Raw genomic sequence first — 22,713 nt, 5'->3', positions numbered from 1 at the left:
TAGACATGGCAGCTAAAAGGCCTCACTTGCAAAATGGGATCTGCTTACTGAAAATTTCCCCTAAAAATAACAAATAACATTGCTGGACTGTTAAGGGCATATTGTGGCCCTTACTCTCAAATGATACTGAGTTTTCTTCTGAACTACAGAAAATCATTCTGAGTGATCAGGATTTGAGTCTTTTCCAGTTGTTTACCTTGAGAGTCTGTCAGTTTTTGCTGCCATAAAAAGACTTCGATTTAGAATGAGGAAGCATTTTGGAAGCAGAATAAGGAAGCAAAATAAGGAGGACAACTAAGGAAGAATTTGGAAGCACCAGCTGTGAATAACTTCATTTAGAAAAAGCACTGAAATCCTAAATATTTTCTTTACTATACTATTGTTCACTCATGGTTTCAACACTTAATAATCCAGTGAAGAGACAATTACTCTAACACAAATCAGAAGAGTGGGTATAACATCTGTTCATAATGTACTGCAAATATCCAGCAGAGTATCTTTTTAGAAGAAACGTTGTAAGAGTTGACAACTGAACTATATCTCAAAAGAAGGCAGGCCTAAAATATATACAAATTGTGTTTAGCTAGGTCTGAGGCACCTCTAAGGCACAGAGCAGTTGCTTATTTTTCAGGTTTTTGAACAGAGGTGTGTTTATAAAATCGGATTTAGTAGTGCCTCTGGAAGTGAAAGTCAGAGTTGACTGTACTAGCAATTTTATTATTCCAGTTATTATTTATATAACCAGTTTATTATTTACATAACTATTTTTCAAATTTTTCAAATACGGCATTTTCCCTAAAACCAATGTGTGTGTAATTGACAGAATGGTTTTACAGTGGCCAGTGTATTCTTGAATACGTTACATCTTTAAGACTCTGTCATCTCTGAAATCCTCTTAAGATACTACCTCTCGTCAGCCTTGCTTACTTAAAAACTGGGGTTGGATAAAAATACCTTATTTCTGATCTTCTTGCTGAATGTAATTGAATGTTCTTCCTCTGAAACAAAGTGAATTCTTGGCCTACCAGCATTTCCTTAAACTAACTGAAAACATTGAAAGGGAACACATGTAAGATAATCAATAGTATACTATAGTACTGTCACGATCAATTAATCAAAAAAATTAAGTGCCTAAATGAATTGAACTAGCAGAAAAAAGCTTCATCATGAGACAGCTTTGGAACATGATTCTTTTCTTGACTTCAACTCCCAAACTCTATCATTTATCATTTTCTTGATGTTTTTCTGAGTTTTTCAATGTGAAACTTGAATTATTTGTAAATTTTGTAAAAAATAGTAGTAGAAATAATAACCATGCTATGATAAGATTTTAGTCTGAAGAATTCATACTGACATTCTATTCCCCACATTTAATTAAACATTTCTCTCTTTCCTGAAGAAATCACTAAGTATTTTAAAAAGATATTTTCCATTCCCAATTAAGAACTGCTGCACTGAAAATTTATCATTACTAACGCATTCATTTATGGTTGTTGTCAAGGTGACAGAGTTTATCAGATAGCAGAAATCAAAGTATTTAAAATTTAGTTTTGAATTTCCAGTGTAGAAGGGTAAGGAAAATACTAATTCTGTCAAACAGTAGTTATCTTTCATTAGTGTGGAATTAAATTCATTCTTAGAAGAAAAAATATACAAATATTTCTCTGTCTTCTAGTAATAAACAGATTTCCTTTAAAGAAGATAATAATAGAAAAATGTTTGGTAATTTAGCAAGTCTATTTACGACTCTGTGTCTTTAAACTTGAGCTGTCAGTTAAGTCATATTCAAGATTCCTGCTCGCTTAAAAAGGAAGAACACCCTTGAGTATAGTAGTGAGAACTGGCTTTTTCCCTCTCTTTCTTCCTTTATCTCTCACTGAATAATAACCTTCATTTAGGGACATCAGTCATTTCTGCCATCAGCCTTTTTTATGGCTGGAACAGAAGCATGAATGGCACACACACTGAAATGTGTGAAAACGTCATTGATTTTGATAAGACACTGGAGAATGTGTCACGAGTTGGTGTTATCATTAGCTGAAAGATGAAAATGAATGCAGTAATTTGCACAGCAATTACAGCTTGGCCCCTTCTACCATTACTGGGCAGCAAGTATTTACAGATGTTAACCAGTGCAGTTGCAAACCTTGAGACTCGTAAACTGCACCCAGTGGGTTTTGGTAGTGAGTACAAGCTGGCAAGGGCCATACAGCCATAGTCCTCTGTTTACTCTCCTGTGAGCTTCTGTTTTCCTCAAATGACATTGAGACACTTACATGACTTATTAAAAAAAGTCTTCCTAATAGCTGGTAAAAACTAACATGAGAGCACACTGCATAACCCATAATAGGAAATATTAGGAATTAATAGAATTCATCTGATTTAATCCTGCTAGAGTTCTGGCTAAATGGAGCAATCTACTTTTTGGCTGCTCAAATGGAACACTTGAATAGATGACAGATTTGAAGATGTCGTCTGAAATACTGCACAATTATCATGAATAATTTGAAAATATTCTGTTCTTTTAACAGATCTTAAAATGGCTTCATCAATAGACTATGAAGTTTGGAGCCAAACTGCTCCTAAAACCAGCAGGCCTGTATGTTCCTGGTATTTGGTATCACAATATTTGTCATTTAAAATTCATTCAAAGAATGATCTAACCTTGGCTGGGTTTTGTTTCAGTCAGAAAATCCTGCTTGTGAATTCTGATATTGTAAAGAGAAAGCCTTTTTAAATTTGGAGTTGTTGTTTGTTTTGTAATTTCTTAGGTCCTAGGGACAGCTCACTCACCTGATATCAACTGGACACAATTAATTATTGTGTTACTTTAGCTGTTTTCAGCAAATGCCCTCCCACTTTATTGTTTTAATAATTCATGTATTGGTTTTAATATAGCTGTGCCTATGGAATCTCATTTAGAGATTACTGATTAAATGTTTTCTCCAGCCTACCCCATGTAAAATTATGTTTGATGTAAAACCATATTTTGGGAATATGTGTAGCACTGCACATAGCATTTGCTGACTTTTAAGTCAAATCTGCTTTAATGCTGTCTGTAGGCCTCTACACGTACTGGCTGGCAATTTCTTCCTGTTAAAATATTTCTGATAGAGTTTATTGCTTTTCAGTCGCTGGAAAGTAGTGTACTGCACTTTCAACTCATTATTTACTTGCACCTCCATTTCAGTTACAGACCTTATTGATGTAATTAAGAACTATGCAATTTGCTCTCATTTTTCTATATGCCTTGAGTGTGTTCTGTTCTTTCTCTTTTAGTGCCCTCCCCAAGGTAATGCAAAATAATAACAAACCATATGGCAAATGGAATCAGCTGTAACACCATGCAGCGTCTTTAATCATGTAGCTTTTACAGTGTGACATTCCCAAGTTTGTAACTGATGAATTTTGCCTGTGTTAGAGAAACTCCAGCTGTATGATGCTGCTTCTCCCATTGGAGGCATTCTTGCTGATACCCTGCAAGCATTCTGCAGCCATCAATCAGCAACTCTCCAGGAACTGGCAGAATGTCCCAACATGTGGCGGTCCTACCAAACTGCACAAAGTTATTATGAGCAGAGTATTGTGTTATCATGAATTGTGCACCAATAATTGATATGTTAACAGTAATAATGAGTTTTGTGTAGTCAGTGAAGCTTAGCTAAGGATTTTTGTATTTTTGAATGTCTTTGGAGCTCTTGGGAATTCATAGAATGTGTTTTTTCATTGATGAATTTCCATAGGTTTGGAGTCAGTTTTCTGAAACGTGCTGTCTGGAAGCATTAGGTGCTGTTCTATGAAAATGAAATATTAGCATAAATAATGATTTTGTAGATCAGTTAAAGTACTTCTAAAGTACTACAGGGCCGCACTCTAAAGGAATTTCTGTTTTGTGGATATACTAAATGGGTGTGATAAGCTGATGGTCTTACTTAGGAATGCAAACACATGTAAGTAACCATTTCTTAACACTTCATGTGTTGCTATACCAGCATCTTAGGTTAGCTTTAGTTTTGTGAGTAGAAGGGAGAGGTATTGATTAAGTAGATAGATCTGTGATGTTTAGCTGTGGTTTTCTTTCCATCTTCTGCTTCTAGCAAAAGTAGAATTTCAGACTATTCTAAAAGTAAGTATCACTAAAAAGTTTATAGGATGTTTCTGTCAGGAACAGTTCCATCAGGTGATGTGCAGTTAGCCCAGTGTCCAGTTTGTTTTATGGAATAGAGGTTATACAGTTTCCACCATATTTATGCTCCCACTGTGATACTGCAAGTGGTGCAGCAACTTTCCTTCAAAGCAGGAGAGCAGAAGAAGAAAGGATGAATTTTTCTTCCCTGTTTGTCCAGATTTGGTCTTTGGTAAATGTATTTCTACTCTCTGGTCATGCTTAGGAAATGTAAGTGTGCCCAAGCTCTAAACAATCTTTCCACCTGTCACCTGTAGGAAGGGAGGGGTGGGTGGTAACAGATGGTGCTTTTCTGCATTGTGCTTGTAATGCCCCAAGGGTTTGAGGACAGGACATTGTAAGGTTTGAGATCTTGGGGCTGTTGAGAGGGAACAGGAGCACACACAGCACAACTCCCTTTTACTCCTCTGTCAAACCACTACTCAATTGGCTTCCTGTGGCAACTAGTACAATGGTTTATTTAAAGGAAATAAAATGAAATACAGGAAATTGATTTTATGAAAAGAACTGTAGGATACCAGTATAATAAATATTTTCACTGAGAGTAAGAGCAATTTTGCTCAAAAAGGAGATTCATTGTGTGAGTGGGGGTTAGTATTGTGCATTATTAGCATATGTGTTATGTCTGTACATATGTCCTAGACACATATAGAAGGAATTCTCAGAAATACTGGGAAGGGCAGGATAAACTACTTGACACAATAATTTATACATTTTACACTTTATAGAGAATCACCTGAATTCCTTACCTGATCTTTTAGAAACAGTTCCATCTTTTCATCCTTAATTTTTCTTTCTTGTTTATCTGCATCATATTTACTGCTGTTCTCCACTGTTTGCTTGTTTCCTCATCACATATGAAAGCAGTGTGGACTCTATATTGAAAAACCTGCATTGACAAAAACATGAGTTACATATGTGTAAATGACAGACTTCTTGTTTCATTACATTTTTTTTCTGTCTTCCCTGAAAACGGAGATAGAACAATTAGAGACTTGGGGTCAAGTACTGAGGTAATAAGTTTGCAGATATGAATACTGGCATAATTTTATACTGCTAAACACTTAAATCCATGCACAAAACCTATTTATATACATTTTTTTGCACAAAATGTGTCAACACAAACATGTAGAAATAATGTCTGTCTTAGAAAATGCATGCTTATGAGAAACAGAGAATACAAGTGTTTGTCAAGTTGTCCTCTGGAAGCCCAAACAACACCTTTAGAGTGACCATTTGTGCTTAGAGGTGTCACAGATTAGTTTACTTGCAGCACTGACCTGATTTCTTTTAGGCCTGGTCCTGAAGTTTACAAGGTGCCTATCTGAGACACCTCTGCAAAGTTCAGTGATTTTCACAGAATTCTGATCAGGCTTGGAAGAATTATCCTTAAATGGCAAATGGCAATTTTTTAAACCGTGGTTTTAGGGTTTGTCTGTTCCGTTTTCTGGTTTTTCACTCTTTGATGTTTTTTGATGTGGTGTTTTGATTTGTTTTGTTCTTTGGGGGGGGGGGGGGGGGGGGGTGCGGTTTGGGGCTTTGATTGTTGGGGTTTTTTGTTTCTTTTTGTCGTGGTTGTTTTTTTCTCCCAGAACTTATATCTTGGCTTTTTCCAGTTCCAAACAATCCTTACTCCATCTCTTTTGCATCTTTTTCCCACCTTTGCTTTGAATAATCATGCCTTTAGGTGAAAATTTGTAAATTAAAATTGTACTGTCCTGTGTTCTGACCTTAACTATTACCAACATTCTTCTTTCTAAACCTTTGGCTTCCTTAAGTAAGTCCAAGATAAAAACCTCTCTGTGGCATCTGATGAACATTATTTGAAACAACACATTATTGTCATATAACCAGATATGAAAAAGTATTAAAATTGGGAATGTACAATAGTGCCAAGGAATTTCAATTGTACTAAACTGTTGACTATTGGGATACAATTTCTAGAATTAAAAACACATTTTGAAGTAATTTTTATGCTCATGGGGAGTTTATGTGCTTGAGGACAGCAGTTATATTTTTTGACCCTTTTCCAATACAGTTTGTGTCAAAATGAAGACAAAAAAGCATAGAAGTACTTAAAATTGCTTTCTTTAAATTGTTCTACCTTCAGTGCAAGGAGTCCTTGAGTGTCCAGTCTCAAGGACTGCAAAAACCTCTGCACAAGTGTGCCTGACAGCTGAGCCTGGACTGGCAGCTTTCTGTGGCTCAGACACCCAAATATTGCACAGTGGACAGAACAGGAGATGTGATTAGCTTAAAAAGAGTAGAATTAGGATTTGCGTTTCCCTTTGTCTGATTGCCAAAAAGCTTTACATATAATAAACACAGGCATCAAAACTCACTTGTGACAAGTAAAAGTTGCCTTGTGCATCATTTGTCAGGGAGCTGTGCCATGAGGCTCATCCTCGCACACTTTAACGTGTAAGATGTGTTGCCTTAGAGCATGCCACATTTTATTAAGTATCCAGCTTTTCACAGGGATGATGTTAAATGAAAACCATTCTTATTTGCCTGGAAATTTATGCCGTACACCAAATACCAGTTTATCTGTGATTACTTATCAGGAACCATCTGTCATGTCCCCACCCCCTCAGTGCTGAGAAAGGCAGAGACTGGAGGTGAGAATTATATTTACTTCTGACAACAAAAGCAGCTGTGGCTGTTACTTTTAGCTGTGAGGCAAACCTGCTGGAAAAGGTGACTATCTGTTGTGGTTCCAGTACACTGGGACCAAACATGTCTGTTGATGACAGCAAACCTCCTAAAGCATGGAAGAAAATTGTTTTATAGATTGTGTCAGAAGGTTATGTACAAACACAGGTCATCTGGGAGGTAGAACCAAGAAGAGACTTTGGGCTAGAAAAGTATCAGGACAAAATCAAGAATCACCCCCTTCTCCTGCCTTCCTTTGGGTAGAATATTATATTGCAAAATACATTATTTTTCTCTAATGATAACACAGGATTCTGAAATTAAGCACAGCAGGTAGAAACACCCAGCACAGAATTAAAAAAAAAAGAATTGCATATTCATATGCTGAAATCTTTTCCAGTGCTGCCAGCTAACTATTCCAAGTGGAAAAGGTACAAGCTCTGCTGTACATTGTGCCAATTTCCTTTCTTAAAACTCTGGCACTGTGTTTTGAGGGCTGGGTACTCTAATCTCTGTTATTTTTACCATCATCCATCAGGCTAAGAAAGATATTTACAGAGACAAATAATTTTTTTATAGGATTACAGAAAATAGGTGTACTTTTAAATTTATGTGAAAGGGAAAAGTAGTATTTCTTCAGTAAAATCACTTAATTCCTGTTACTTTCTTTCACAGTGTACAAGGGGATCCCTGTGCTAGGACCTAAACGTACCTAGAGCATATTTCAAGACCAAAATATAAACATTGGTGGGAAAGGGCACTTTATGCAAATGTGTTTCCTGAGAGATGGCTCTCCCTCCCTGATGGTTCTAGTAAGACAGAATAATTTGGGAAAAGAAGGGGAGTGCCCTGCCCTTTAGCTCTTTGCTCTTTTCTTGTATATCCCCTTGCAAATATGATTATGACAAAATAAAAGGTTCATTTAGATGGGAGCTTCTTCTAAAATATTTTTAATATATCACCATAGAAAACGTAGAGATAAAGCAGAGCTATAAATGACAATGACTTCTATGAAGGGGAAACAGGTCAACATGCCTTACTCTGTACTGCACTCGTTTTGCTTTTACAGCTCACCTGTCAGTCCTGTTATCATTGTCTAGAGAAGAATTTACAGTAAGTCTTTGCTTCAATCAGTTTCCATGGTAACTTGGTTCTGTTTTAAAACCTTTACATAAAGATGGCTTGGTTAAAATGATAATGAACTGCAGTGCTTGTCCATACCTGAACTACCTTTCCCATTGCTCAAAAATAATCAGCTAGGGGTGTCACTCCATCTGCTCTAGTTCCTTTGGTACCTACAGCACTGTTTCAGTAACCACCTCAGATCAGCTTGCCATCTGGAAATCTCCATTTTCAGAGTTGGAGGGGGTTCAGGCTACTGGCTAGTGTTTGTACATGACGTCCTGTGAAGCAGAGGAAATCATGTTGGGGTCTGGAGTCTTGAGTTCACTGGGGAAGGATCCCTGTGCATGTAAAGAACCTACACTGGGGCTGAAAGCTCCAAGGACCATGGTGTCTTAACATATGAACCAGAAAAGGCAGACTGTCTCCCTTGCAGAAAACACTGATCTCAAAGGTATGAACAATAAAATCCCTTCACACCAGATCAAGGGAAAAAAAAGTTCAGGGAAAAAAAAAAAAAACCCAAATGAAAGTTTAATTGATTTTAAGAGTATTGTGATAATACCCCATCGTTATGGATATGTATGTTTTATCCAGCCTTTAGTTATCCCTTATCCTAGTTTCAAGCTTATCTCTTGCACTCATGATTTCTGATTCCCTGGCCCAGTTGGACTTTGTCTTTGACAGTCTTGGTTTTCATTCTGATCACTTTCTAATAATTCTCATCTAGGAGAAAAATCAGCATTTTTAAAATGTAATTTAATAACACAAGTTTCAATTAGAGGGAAAAAAGAACTTTTAATGTGTATCTGGTAGAGCTCTTCAGCAATTACTCTGAAAACTTGCTGCATTTCATAGAAGATGACACCTTCCAAGTGCTATCAGAAATTCTTATTGTTCTGTACTAGATCTGCTGTTGTTGTGTTGGGTAGCTTAGTATTTATATAAGAAGTTTTTTGTTCCATTAGAGGCACTGACAGAATTTATGCAAAAAGTTTTACACATCTGTATCTTCCAGGCAGGTATTTAAAAAGCTGCTGAATGTAAGTACACACCAGTTAATTTATGCTTGAGTTTTTCCAAAGACTCAGTAAAGATCTTGTGTTTCACCGTGGGACAACACATTATTTTTCCGTGCTAAGTGGTTATCCAGCTGGTCTGTATTAAGCATCTTAAATAACAGAGTCAACTTGGTCATCCACTGATTCCTTTAGGTAATGTAATCTCCCAGTAATTTAGTTGCCCTTTAAAAGGAGTCAGTACCCTTGTCCCAAGCCAAATAATATGTGTGTACTAGAAGTTTGATTTAGACCTACATAATTCCCCCCAAAAACATTGGGGAAAAAAAAAAAAGCTTTCAAATGTATTTTTTCCAGCACTTATTTTTAACTAACAGTTTCATTTACTCCTGACGTCCTAGCAGTGTCCTATAGTCATTAATTTCTGAGGGAAGGGCATTGTCAAATCAGGGTATCATAAATCTACTGAATTCCTTTCATCAGTCATGGCAGTAACATCTTCACAGTACTCCTGTGTCAGTAAAGCATGACCCTCTCTGACTGATCTGTGCAGACTATGCTTAATTGAACTGTGCTTTTCCAGTGAGCATTTCAACTTACACACAATGATTTTTTCAACAGCTGACACCCAAACAACTGGTTTCCATTTGCTGGGTGAAAGAACAAATAGCATCTGATGCTTTGTCAGTTGAAAAAAAGTAGTTCCTATTTTTAGTACTTTTAATATCTTTTATCTCAACTGAACAATTAAATCTGCTTAAAATGGCCATGTTTTTTAATTCCTTTTATAATCCTTTGCATTAAAAAAGAGGGCTGATTCTGTGCATCTTCACTTTTGTAGCATTATGGATTCCATCCTGATGAAAAATCAGTGCTCCAGAAATACTGTACCTTGATATGAAAACTGAGCATACCAGCTGGCTGCCTGAGATGGGGCATTCCTTGTTATACATGGGCTTTATTACAGTTCTTACTTCATTTAACTAATCTGCTCATTACAGTGTAATACAAAAGGCTATGCTTCCTTTTGCCCTGGAAGTTTTTCAAATATACAGCAGATCAATTGCTAACTGCAAAATCATCTCAGTTATATTATTTGATGTTTCAGCCTCTGATTAAAAATTATTGTTAAATTTAGAGTGTCTTATTCCTTAATTTTTAGCTCATTATGCTGACTTTTTTAGAAAAGACTCTTTTTGATTAATTTTTATTTTGCAATGTATTTCATTATCTTATATTAATTATTATCAAGTATTTGAGACTACCAGTATCTCTTACTAATTTTATGCTGGTAGGATTCTAAATAGTTAATCTCTGTGCTTTAAATGATTGTATGATTTTTTTTCCCTACCCTCGTGTGCTGCTCTGTACAGCTGGGTTTTTTTATTGTGTATACAATTAATAAGATTTTGATACCTATTTTCCCCCTCAGTGCTTTCTAAAGACACATATTTTGAAATCTAGTTATACTGTGATTAAAGTAGAACAAACCTGTTTGGATAAAATAATTACAGCTCCAATATTCATGCATCCATGAAACATCACGTTACAAGTCTCAGACAGCTCTGCTGCTGAAAACTGAGTGGGCTATGTATAAACAAGGATGTAAAATGAGGATTAGTAGGGTAAGAAGTTAACTGTATTTCCAGGTGCTGCTGGTGTATGCTTTTGAGCTGGATGAACTTTGCAATGGCAATATGAGCCTAAGTCTCTCTCTTTCCTGCTTCCTTTGGTCCTCTTATGTCCTACGTGATGTGTCGTCCAAACTTCTACATCATGTCTAAGCTAACTTTCAAGATACCGCTCTCTCTGATTTCATTTTTCTTACGCAAAGTATCTCCTCTCCCTGGTTATGTGTGAGAAACCGTGTTTTGAAGTGAGAGAGAGAATGCCATCGTGAATGTTACCCGAGAGGAACTGGAGGTGCAGAGAGAATTTGGAGAGTGTGAGGACAGGAAAAGCAGTGCTTTGTTTCTCCTCTCTGCTTGCTCCTTCTGTGAGTAGCACAGCCAAGAGAGGAGTTTGAAAGCAAGTTTATCAGGATCACAAAGTTGTTTGCTGCCGAATTATCAAAGTAGAAGGGCCCATAGAACTGAATCAGACACATTCCCTTTGGCATGTGTGGTTTGTTTGAGTCAGAACTGCAGCACATTAATAATCTCACACTCTTTGTTTCTGCTCTTCTCTTGCCTCCAGTCATCTTCCTGACAGAGGCAGTGGCCTAAATGCTACTGATCTTTATTGTTGTGATTAGTAAACTATAATTATTTTATAATGGTGCAGGATAGGACAGAGCAAATAGCTGCAATGGACAGAAGAGTTAAAAGCTCAGACCAAACCTTCAGACACAGTTCAGAGACTAGCAAATTCTGTTCTGGGGTCTTTGGTCTTTGGAAGACCAAAAATACATTGTTAAGAAATTTAATTTAATTTAACTTAATTAAGAGCTTCTTGTCTCTAGAAGCTCTTTGTGATGACTACTGACACATGGAACTACCAGATCAATTATTTGTCTTTTAACAGAACTGTTTTAAAAAACACACACCCATTCAGGTCACACTAAAATTTTTTAAGTTCTATCTCATTTGGAAGATAACTGGTAATCTCAAACATAATATTTTCATGTCCCCTAATAACACTGAAAAAGTAGATATGAATAGTTTCAAACTGAGTTTGCTGTCTCAAGGTGACAAAGACATAGTTAACCAGTATGTCTGGAATATAACAGAGTTAGCCTTGTGAGTAGGACTCAGGGGAATTCAGATTCCTCTCATGGCTTCTAGGCTTTTCTCTCTCTTCTATAAAATGGAGACCATGAGTTCCAAAATTTGTGCAATGAAAAGAAATACATTCCAGACTCTGTGACTCCCAGCTCTTATGAGGAAGAATGAGAGTGCTGCAGTGTATATAAGTACCTAAACAGTCAATAATACCTAGTTTCTGGTCATAGTTTTGTCTTGATTTACTTCATGATTGGAATTTCCAACATGAAGATTTTCAATGCCATTACATAAATAAATCTAGTGTAATGTATCATTCTTCCAAAATTTATATGAGGTCCCAGATGATTCCATTTCTAGAAAGAAATGCATGCTTCCCCTATTACATTTAGAAGTATTGTATAAGCAATTAACTTTCATCTGTGTACTGAGAATCTGGGGTTTGTGAGTTTATTTATGAAATCCAAATTAGCTTGTTTGATTTTCCTCTTCCTTTCCTTCTTTAAAAAAAGTGTAATTTGAAGGAAGCACAAAATCAGGTTGAAGAAGTAATTTTGGGCTCTTGAGATTATATGGCATATATATTTCCTCTTACAAAAGGAATATAATTAATCTTTTCTAAATTACAGATGTGAAAAGAGTCAGCTATGGAGGTATATGTCTTAAACTACAACAAAAAAAAAAGCAGGATCAATCAACATTGTCTGGGTCTGGCATTGTTCTAGAAAATGGGGCAAATACCAATCTAATATACAGAATATTATGAATTCCAAGGTTACACATGCCATGGCTATGTGTCTGATTCCCCATCTTTGAAGTCCAAAGTGCCTTATGATGACTGAGCTTTTAAACTGGAAGTTAAGCTCAAAGGGAAATGGATTTGATAATTTTTGCTAAGATGTTCAGTTTAGTCAATCAGAGAATAGTCTAGAAAAATAGGATTAGGATGAAACAGAAAGATTTTTGCAAATCTGTCCATGTGTAAGTGTGCAAGCTTCTCTAGTCACCTGTATTTCTCCCCATCATCTCCAAAAACACAAGTATAAAATCAAGACTTATTTAAAATAGTGTAGCCTGTGACATTTAAAGAAGCTCAGCTTTAAAAGAAAGAAGAAAAAAAAATCATATAAATTCATGTGAAAAAATTAGGATAAGACTCTCCAGAAAAGCAGAATTCAAAACATGTGCTGAGGAGCTGAATGCTGATGTGAGTCTAGTAAAAACATAAAAAAAAAATATCTATGGCAAGTAACTGTGATTTGTATAAGTGATATTCAATCTTTGTGCTGTTTGGGAGTTTTCCTGCCAGGATTGGTTTATGTTACTTTTCCTCTATCCTTTTAAAAGGACTATAAATATCTAATACTGCCTTTAATACATACAAAATTACCTATCTAGCATCTTTTTTATAGTGTTAAAATGCCCAGTCCTTTATGGTTCATATTCAGAACTTTCAATAGCTAAGTAAATTGTTTATGCACGACTTGCATTAGGAAGACACTGTAGTTAGCGCTTAGTAGATCAAAAGCCCTCTGAATCCCCACTCAAACTTAATTGTTTTGATGGAGGAACTTAATAGGCAAGTTTTTTTTCTAGCAATTTTCTTTCAATAGTAGTATAATAGTGGGACTTGTTGAATTGTTATTAGGGTGGGGTTTTTTGTCATTTTTTGTTTGATTTTCAGAAACAGAAGTTATGAGACAATTTTTTTGGCTCAAGAAGTTTAGTTATTCATGCAAATTTGTTACCTTTGCTGCTGTGAAATTTATAAACCCAATCATTGTCAAAGCCATGAAAATTAGAGTAAAATCAACCCAGTCATTATCAAAGCCATGAAAATTAAGTAAAATAAACTTACAAATACCTAAACCAGTATTTTTAATACATTGTCTCTTTTTAATTTCTACATGATGGCTGTAATGTTCTCAGCAGTGCAAAATTTAGTTTTTTAAATCTGGGGAGTGGGAGTTGAGAGAGAACAATGGCACATCCTACAAATGCAATGCAAGAGCTCAGTATTTTTAAGGTCACTTCTCCTTGTTATGAATATCCCTGATGGCTGCCTAAAATCAATTAGATTTAATATATTATCACTAAATTTCTGCTCCTCAGTACTACAGTAACACATTTTATTAACAGCATGAGAGGCAGTTTTGGAAATTCTACAATCGAGATTTGAAAAGAAAGATAATGAAAAGAAATGCTGCTTTTCTATGCATACAGTCATCGTTTAAATCATGGGGTTTTTCCTCTTAGATTTGCTTTTCATTTCTATGAATATTGCATTGGGAAATCATCTTTTAGCTGTTTTTTCTGTGTGTGCATCAGATGCCCAGGTGGTCTAAGTTAGCTACATTAACTTCACTGATGGAATACAGATTTTTATCACCATGGAATGGAGAGCATGGATATGTAACATAGCATGGCATAAAACCTTTCTCATCTAGCAGAGATTATCTAGCTTCATGAGAATTTCCAAGTACTTAGTGTCTTGGACTAAGGACTAAAAAACTTGGTGGGAACTTTGCCACTGCCTTCTCTGGAGCTAATGGGAAATATTCACATAACTCAGTTTTAAGCTACTAGCTCAGATCAGATGATTACACAGAAATTTAGCAAAGGTAAAGTTGATTTTATATGGTCCAAATCTCTATTTAACAAAAAAGAAAGAACTATATTCTGTTAAGCTCTTTTTTGAAATTCAAATTATGCTGATACCTTAGGGAAACGTCTGACTAGAGGCTAACAGGGTTTGCATGAGCTCTAGATGATTAACCTACTTTGTATTGCTCTCACCACCCTGCATTGGTTAATCATTATCTTCAGCAGTGTCTTCAACAATTAGATAAAACATAATTTATTTCTTTTCTATATTTAGAAAACCTTAAACTAATCTTATTTTTCCATTATTTTCCATCATGCTTGGCATATGATGGAATATTTATAGTAGAATTAATGTAAGACAAAACCCCCAGTCTCTATCCTTGACTAGATTCAGATGAGTTAATTCTTTACTGTCCCTCCAGGGCCAGTATCCATTACTGTTGAATTAGGTACTATGAGTTTGTAACTGGCAATGAACAAATTTTAGAATTCAGTCAGGCATTTTCTCACTCAGAATCTGGTTTATCAGCTGTTTTGTTTTTTCTGAAGCATTAGACAATTGGGAAGTTTGGTGAAAAGAAGCCAGTCTGTTGTTATGGTGGTTTTGTGATACAGTTCTGAGTGTGTGTGATGATTAGATGGTGTGCTTCCACTCAGAAAACAATTACACTGAAGTAGGACTGCTGGGTTTTCAGTTATTATCAATGGGCTTTCTAATGGTGACTATATCATGGAGGTGAGAAAGAGTTTTTCAGGTTCATGTCCAGGCCTACTAGATGTAACCCTGCAGCCACAACACAACTAGAAATATGTAATCTATCTTCCATTCCTCTGTTCAGGGATGGAAATTTTGGTCTTCAAGCTTTCAAGACGGTGTTTCAGAATGTTGTCAATGACTGGTGTTACAGTAATTTTTCAAATTACATGAGATTTTGCAATGGCCAGTTCTGCTCTGAATTTGCAATTCACAGAGGAATCTGGTGAAGGAACTTTTATTGGATCAGTAGAAAATTTTCTTTCTGTATCCTCACATTTTCCTATGAATTTTCTAGTATTTTTGTAAAGAAAATACTCTAGCTGGTTCTTACAACACTCTGCATGCTTGAACCATAATGTCACATCACATGCAATATTTTTAACTTCTCTTAAGATGCTAAATTAATGAGAATTCAGGAGTATATTCTTCAACACATTTGCAAAAAGGCCATATGTAAGAAAGGGGCATACAGCTGTGCTTATCAGTGTGCCTCATCATGCTGCTTTTTTTTTTGGGTATAAAACTATGTCAGCTTATTATTAAGTAGAAATACATTTAGACATTTCTGAGGAAATCTTTTGGAGGAAAATAAATATAAGCAGTTCATAATATTGTTATATATATAAACCAGACATTTGCAAAGAAATTTTATCTTTTCCCACAAGCAATGCCATCATAATACCAGAACATGTAATTTCTTTTGAGAGAAGGTGCTTATCTATGCCCAGTATCAGGTCAGAGTCAGTCTTTATGGCCTCAAATTAAGGAACCAGTTATGATGAAGAAAATGCAATAGCTAGGAAAAAAACCTAGGTTTCAAAAGAGGTACATTTCTAGATTGAATAGTGGATCTGCTTTTCATTAAACTATGTGCTGAATTCCATAAGAATACCTAATTCTTTTAATTTGTGGGACCATCAGGCTAAAGAAAAAAATTTTCTCTGGACTTCAGAAGATTAACTAATGGCATTGTCAAGAATAATCCCCAGGAAAAGACAGTCCTTTTTCTTTTTATTTTTCCTGCGCACCATCGAACAGAAATATGTCTCACTAAAGATAGTTATTAAAAAACTTTTATACTTATTGAAAACACACAAATCCTTGAAAACTTTTACGTGACATTGGAAATGTGCAAGTGACAGCATGCGACATCAGCATGTCCTACAGAAAAATAGAAGGAGTGCTAAAAGTGCTCAAGTGACTGAGAAAGAGACTCATACCACATGCTGCAGAAGGGTGCAAATGAAAATCCAGAGTCTGTCTGATTCCCTGTTAACAACTTCTTCACCTAACTCTGAAGATTGATTAACCCTGAGCATGTACCCAGGCTGCTCTCGTTGCAGACCTCAGGTGCCCCTTAGCCCCTCGGTCACTGCCCTGGGCTCAGCCGCCTGTCCCCTGCAGCAGTGTGTGCATCTGAGCCCTGCTCAGGGGCCTGTCAGACCTACCTGTGCTTGGATACCTGCTTCAATTACACTGCCTCTAGATGGCCAGTGCGAGAAGTACAAATGTCAACTGAGTAGCTAGGACATCTTTGTGATGGTAAAGACTGCCTAATTTTGGACACCTTTTATTTATGAGAAACCCATCACAGTTAGGAAAAGAACTACATATTGTGAGAATTAAATAAAGAAAAAAAGAATCCAACATCCAAAATTGATGCATAACATTCTTTTTAAATACAGCTTCTTCAAGGAACTCTGTGCCACATTTTTAACATTTCCCAAGCTCATGTGTTTCAGATCTAGGTATTTAAATGTCTCTTTCCCAGAATGGTCCTAATAGAGGATTTCATTAATAACATTTAGGAGTTTAAATTATTGCCACAGAAACTGATATATCATAGTGCACAAAGAAAAAGAGAGACTAGCTTCCCCCCCAGCATATTCTCAGTGTATATTATATGATTTATAGGGAGAATAATCACATAAATAAACTATGTTTTTCTTTTAGAAAAGATACAAAACTAGATTTATATCCAAATTAAGAAAGTGTTATCAAAATAAAATAAAAAAATTTCACTGGCAAAACCCCTACATGAATACTAAGCACATACTGTATATTCTGTGTGCAAGGAATTTGTATTTGAAAAGGTTCAAAGCTACGGGGTTTTAGAAGGAAGCTGTGAGGAGCTGCTGTAAATTCGTGAACATAAAAGGTTTTCTAGTGTGCCATAATAAATACCTTATGATCCTGTGATTTATTTTTTTTTTTACTATTTCTGCACAGACTATGGACTGAGATAAATTTCCTTATCCGTCTATCCATCTATCCATCTTCATTTTACTTTGATTAGATTGCCCGCTAGGTCTCATTCATTTAGTACAGACTAAATTCTTCTGCTTCCCACCCAGTTCCATGTTCCTTGCTGGTAGTGTGTCGTGTACTTGCTGGGCAGATCCTCTCCTGATCCTGGACCACGCATGCTGGAGGTAGTGGATCTACATGGGACAAGTAGTTTTGCCTGCAGTTTATTGCCCCAGAACAGAATGAAGGCACCAACATTGCATTTAATGGAAATTTTAGCTGGCTGTTAGTTTGTGCCACCAGCCTTTCAACCATGAATTCTCTCCATGCAGAGAGATAGGATTTCCTTGGTGTTGCTAACTCCTCTGGTCAGATTTGCAAAACAAAGGAGATCACAGTGCTGGATTTGAGTGTAGCCTTTTAAGCCATGCCAATATTGTTTTAAAATTACATGCTTACTATTTAACAATTAAGATAATGTACGGCTATCTACGCATGAGCTGTTTAATTTTATCCTGCCCATGACCTCTCATGTCCATCTGTGTACTTTGAATTACAGCTAAAGTAACTTCATTTTTGACAACTCCAACACTGATGGTGCATCTGCTTCAGAAATGAACTTGATGTGGGATAAGAGTCAGTGTGGGAGCCAACATGCAGGTGGTCAGTTCACAATGAACTTGCCTGAACTACTGGCTTTCCCTTGGTGAATTGGTGCAAGCTGCAGCCTACTTTTAACTAGTAGACTTTTCACAACAAACCTCAGAATTTCAAAATCTACATGGTCATATTTCTTTTTTGCTTCAGATGCTACCATTACACAGGCATGGAAAGTACCTTCACTGGTAGTTTTCAGCTCTAAAATGTAGTAGTAATTCCTGTTGAAAGAATCCAGATAATCCTGTGTAATTTTTTTTTGTGTGTTTACACAAAAAATGTAGATGTAGTTCTCTGAGTAGTTTTGATGTGTTTATCAAAGGTGACTAAATACTATAAAATTTTGTAGCTCAATTCTCAGGTGGAAGAGACAATCCAAACAAGCATACTCTAAAACTGGAAGTGGCCTCAATACAAACCCGTATTGGCAAAACGAGGTACTTTTGGCTAGGTAAGATGGTGTACCACAGTTGCAGCTATGTTTATTTCAGTCCTCCTTGTTGAGGAGCAGACTGTGAGAAATTCTCCCTTCTGTTGAGCAGAATTTATTTTGTGTATCCCACTGCCAGAGTCTATCGATCAGATCCAGGGGAAAGTGCAGGTTGACTTTTTTGACATTTTGCTCCTTTCTGTGGAACAAGGTTTCCATTACAACTCTAAGAAACTGAATCTTCAGCAGTGAATCCAGAGTATGTTTTAGGGGTTCTCTAGGTATGAAATGTAGAAAAACAAATGTTAGTAAATGCTAGTTGTAGTTCAGTTGTTGCTATGGTGTCTGACTCAATACTCTAGGTGTGCTCTGTTAGGGCTAAGTTATCCTTCAAGCCAAAGAAGTAAAAAAAAAAAAAGGCAGTAGGACATTTTGGATAGCTCTGAAAACCTAACTGTTGGCTTGGCCATGCCCTCATACTCTAATCGTAATTTTTCCACCGTTTCAAGCCAAAATACAAGTTTTATAGGGTATTTTCAATCTCTTAGTATTTTTCTTTTGAATTTTATGACAATATAATATCAACATGGTAAAACTGAACTATTATATTTCCTGGAATGCTCTGACTGTATTAAACCTTGTCTTCTCTGAACTTGTGTCTGTTCTGAGAATAAGACACCAAGTATTTATTGCCAGAATCTGAGAACTGCATATGCCTCTACCCAATGCTGTTTAATCTCTTGCAAGTATTTGGGTATCATCGTGTTACAGCAGAGAATTTAAGCTTACACGATCTGGGAAAGCTGCTGTGTACTCTTTTTTCCTTAAGTCCCTTTGCACAGATCTCAGCTGATGCATATCTTTATATTCTCCCAAGTACAGTTTTATCAGTGAACTTTTAAGATTTCACATCTTGTCCTTAAAATTACTGCAAAGTAACAACAGTGTATACAGATTATTGACTTTTTGTTACTACAAATATTTAATTGGCTTGATAGAAAAATATTTATAGACAGCTAGAAAAAGCAAAACAATAATTTGATTTAATACATAATTTAAATGAACTCGCTATTGGACTGTTTCTGACACAGGTTTGAACTGAGAAAGAAATTAAAACATACATATTTGCTGTATAGTACTAAATATTAAAACAGAGAGCATGCTATAGCATCATTCTTAATGTACTGCTTAATGAGTGGAAGGGGTAATTGGCCCTAGCTGTGACTTCAGATCACTGCTAGTTGCAGCCATTACTGTCCAAAGTTGCATTTTAGGCTGAATGCTGACTATTCCGTCTGTGGAAAAGCTTTCTGTTCCCTCTAATTAAACTGGATAATGCAATTCATGAACTGTTTCTGGATCAGTGCTCTCCTTACTTTAATGGAAATCAATGAAAAATAAGTAGGCTTCCGCAGGAGGAAATAAAAGTACAAATTCAATCTCAGAAAAACAGCCCATGAAGATTTGTCGAAAGTAAAGCACATTGGTGACCTACAGCCTTTTCTGGGCTTGATGCACTGTGCTTGCCTTCGAAATGAGTTATCAAGTCCTGCTGCTCGTACGTAGCCAAATAAGCCAGAGTTTTGAAATAAGTTATCAAATCTTGGCACCAATGCGCCACCAACCAGTGGATTTGCAATAGACTGCTGTGGAATGACCAAAACAAATCTCAGTAAAAGGGAAGCCAGAACACTTCTGTGACTGCAGTTACAAAAAAAAGGCTGCAGCTTGCCCAGTGCAGCAAATCCACCACCTCCTCTAGAAACCTCTTCTCCAGCAGGTTTTGCTACTTCAGCTTCTCTTGAAAACTGGAAGATATACAGACCCTACCAAGAACAGAAATGCAGTACCAAATTAGATTTTCCTAGCCATTTTCCAGTTTCTTTCCCTTTGCCTGTGCAGAGGGTGCTTTAAATGATTTGCGTTTCTTCTGTGGCCTAAAGCATTCTCCCTTTAATAGAGAGAATATCTCCCTGTACTAATCTGGAGAGACGTCACTTGGGTAATAGTGCATGATGTGTTGCTCCTAGAGGAAACCAAAAGGAATTTTGGACAGTAAAGCAGAAATTGGGCTGCTTTTCTACTTTTAATAATGTACCTGTTCAGATACAAGTCTCTTTCTTATTTGTTGGCAGAGGGTGTGTAAGTATTTTAAACATATTGTCGGAAGAGGCAGTAAAGGTGGTTTCCAATTTCTAACATGTGATGTAATTTGGAGAAAAATATTAATAGGTTTTGGTATGAACCAACATTTTCTTAACCTTGTAGTTGCTATGATAAGACAACATTGTTGTCTGGAAAGCTAGAGCGCCCAAACTTTGTGACAGTGTTCCAAATTTGTACTGAAAAAAATCTGTCAAAATTCTAGTTTTAAAATTCTCCAAGAATGTTTCATATGCAGATTATCTCAGAAATCTTGAGTATTTATATCTCATGTAATGCATGTACTTTGTAACTGTCTAGGATGTTTAATGATGATACTTAGGTTTCTATGGAGAGTTAAGCATAATACAGTCCAGCAGCAAAAGCCCTTCAGTCCTGCAGGGGCAGCAAGGTGGATGACAACAGTCAGGTGTCAACTGCATGGGAACGATGCCCATCATGTAAGGGGTTGCCAGGGAAGATGACCAGGCCTCTATCTTTAGCTACAAAGCACAAGCAGAGGGCATCTTTAAAAAGCTGCATATCATCATGTCTCAGATTCTCAATTTCATCTCGCTATCCATTGCTGGTTTTGTCAGTTTCAACTGTTTTCCCCAAACTGTTTTTCCTCTGTGTACTTTTTCTTGCCTCCTAAGCCTCAGTGGAATTAAAATGTTGAAAACCATTAATTGAAAAGGCATAATTGTTTTCCATGATGTGAAGTTAATTCTTCCAAATGTGGACTGTCTAGATGAAAAAAAAAAAAAAAGTGAAAAATTATCTGTTCAAATATTAAAAACAGTAAGTCGGCCTTAATATTGTAAATGATAGCACATTCTTCCTCAGTATTTTTGAAATTTTCATTTCCTAATGTCTTCCTCAGTATTTTTGAAATTTTCATTTCCTAATGACTATTTCATCTATTTCATCCACTTGAGTTAGCTCCTATCTCTTCTGTGTAGCAGTAGTATTTGTTGCCATCTAAGAACCTCCTTAAAAAAGGAAGGAACTACTGTTTAGTGTTGATTTGTAGGGAATTAAGAAATTCCCATGAAAACCTTTTTTAAATTATGATGACAGGATGCAGGTGAAATAATGACAAAAGGATTTCTTTCATGAGACTAAGGCTTACCTTGCACCAGAGTATGCCTAAAATGGATGTCTGTGACTCTGTATCTGCCAAAGGTTACCAGCAGTTCCTGGTAAGAGAAGTAAGAGCCTTCCTGGTCTCTTAGCATGGATTTAACAGTTTAGTCAGAGTCTAGGCTCAACACTAATTATCTACCTTAGCTGTCACCTCCAAATGATCCTTTAAATATTTATACATGAAACATTTAAATGTGACAAATGCAAGCAAAATCCTGTGAAATTAAAAAAAAAAAAAAAGACGTTAGGGTTGGATTGCAGATACCTTAACAGTGTGTAACTGTTTTTCCCAGTGAGAGATTACTTAATATCAGCCTCAAGATAATTTCCTGAATTTACTCGCTTTTGAGTGAAAAAACCCCAAAAATCCAAACTGAAAACCACGCAGAATACAGATCTCTGAACCCTTACTCATCTCTGCCCCTGTATTTGCCATCCTCCTACCAGAAATAATTAGAGCCATCTCAAATTCTGCCTCTTAATCTGACTAAATAATTTCCATGTAGATTTCCCTTCCAGGGGTCTGTTTATGATCTTCAAAGCGATTTCATCTTAAGAAACCCTGTATCTTTGATCATTTGTTTCAAAATGTATCCTATCATTCCAGTAAAAGGAAATTAACATTTAGAGGACACCTTCAGGTAATTCAGAATCCTAAAACAGTATAATCATAATTGCTTGGAGAAATACAAATAGAAATACTTGGAGATCAAAACAAGGATCTAGTCCTCTCCTTTGTTATTAAGGGATGATTTTACAAAGAGAAGAGCCCTTTCTGAGATTTCACATGAAACAATAAACTATGTGGTGTCATCTTTCTCTGTCAGCACACAGAGATTGTAAATTTTGGAGAATTAGGAAAAAATCAAGGACATTCTTGCAGATAATCTCAACCATATCTTGTGTCCTGCGTAATTGCACCTCTCTTTTTGTTCTACCTGTAAATCTGAACAAGACATCTAAGGCTCGGGAAAGCCCCACAGGGAATGTGCTGTGTGTCATCCCCACTGTGCCCCCCCTGCCTGTGCCTT

The 22,713-nt window shown here is 36.3% G+C and overlaps 1 protein-coding gene across 14 annotated transcripts in view; it reads right to left on the bottom strand.

Annotated features, from left to right (window-relative positions):
* B3GALT1 (beta-1,3-galactosyltransferase 1) overlaps nt 1–22,713 on the bottom strand; it is a 173,119-nt gene that overhangs the window by 87,381 nt on the left and 63,025 nt on the right. For all 14 annotated transcript variants that reach the window (XM_038143056.1, XM_038143058.1, XM_038143050.1 and 11 more), the window contains one exon: nt 4,936–5,075. The gene's annotated coding sequence lies outside the window, so the exon portion shown is untranslated. The remainder of the gene's footprint in view (nt 1–4,935; nt 5,076–22,713) is intronic.

Source organism: Motacilla alba, chromosome 7 (genome assembly GCF_015832195.1).
Source record: "Motacilla alba alba isolate MOTALB_02 chromosome 7, Motacilla_alba_V1.0_pri, whole genome shotgun sequence".
Lineage (NCBI taxonomy): Eukaryota > Metazoa > Chordata > Aves > Passeriformes > Motacillidae > Motacilla > Motacilla alba.
Note: the sequence above shows the minus strand (reverse complement) of the source record. Positions and strands in the feature narration are given on the sequence as shown.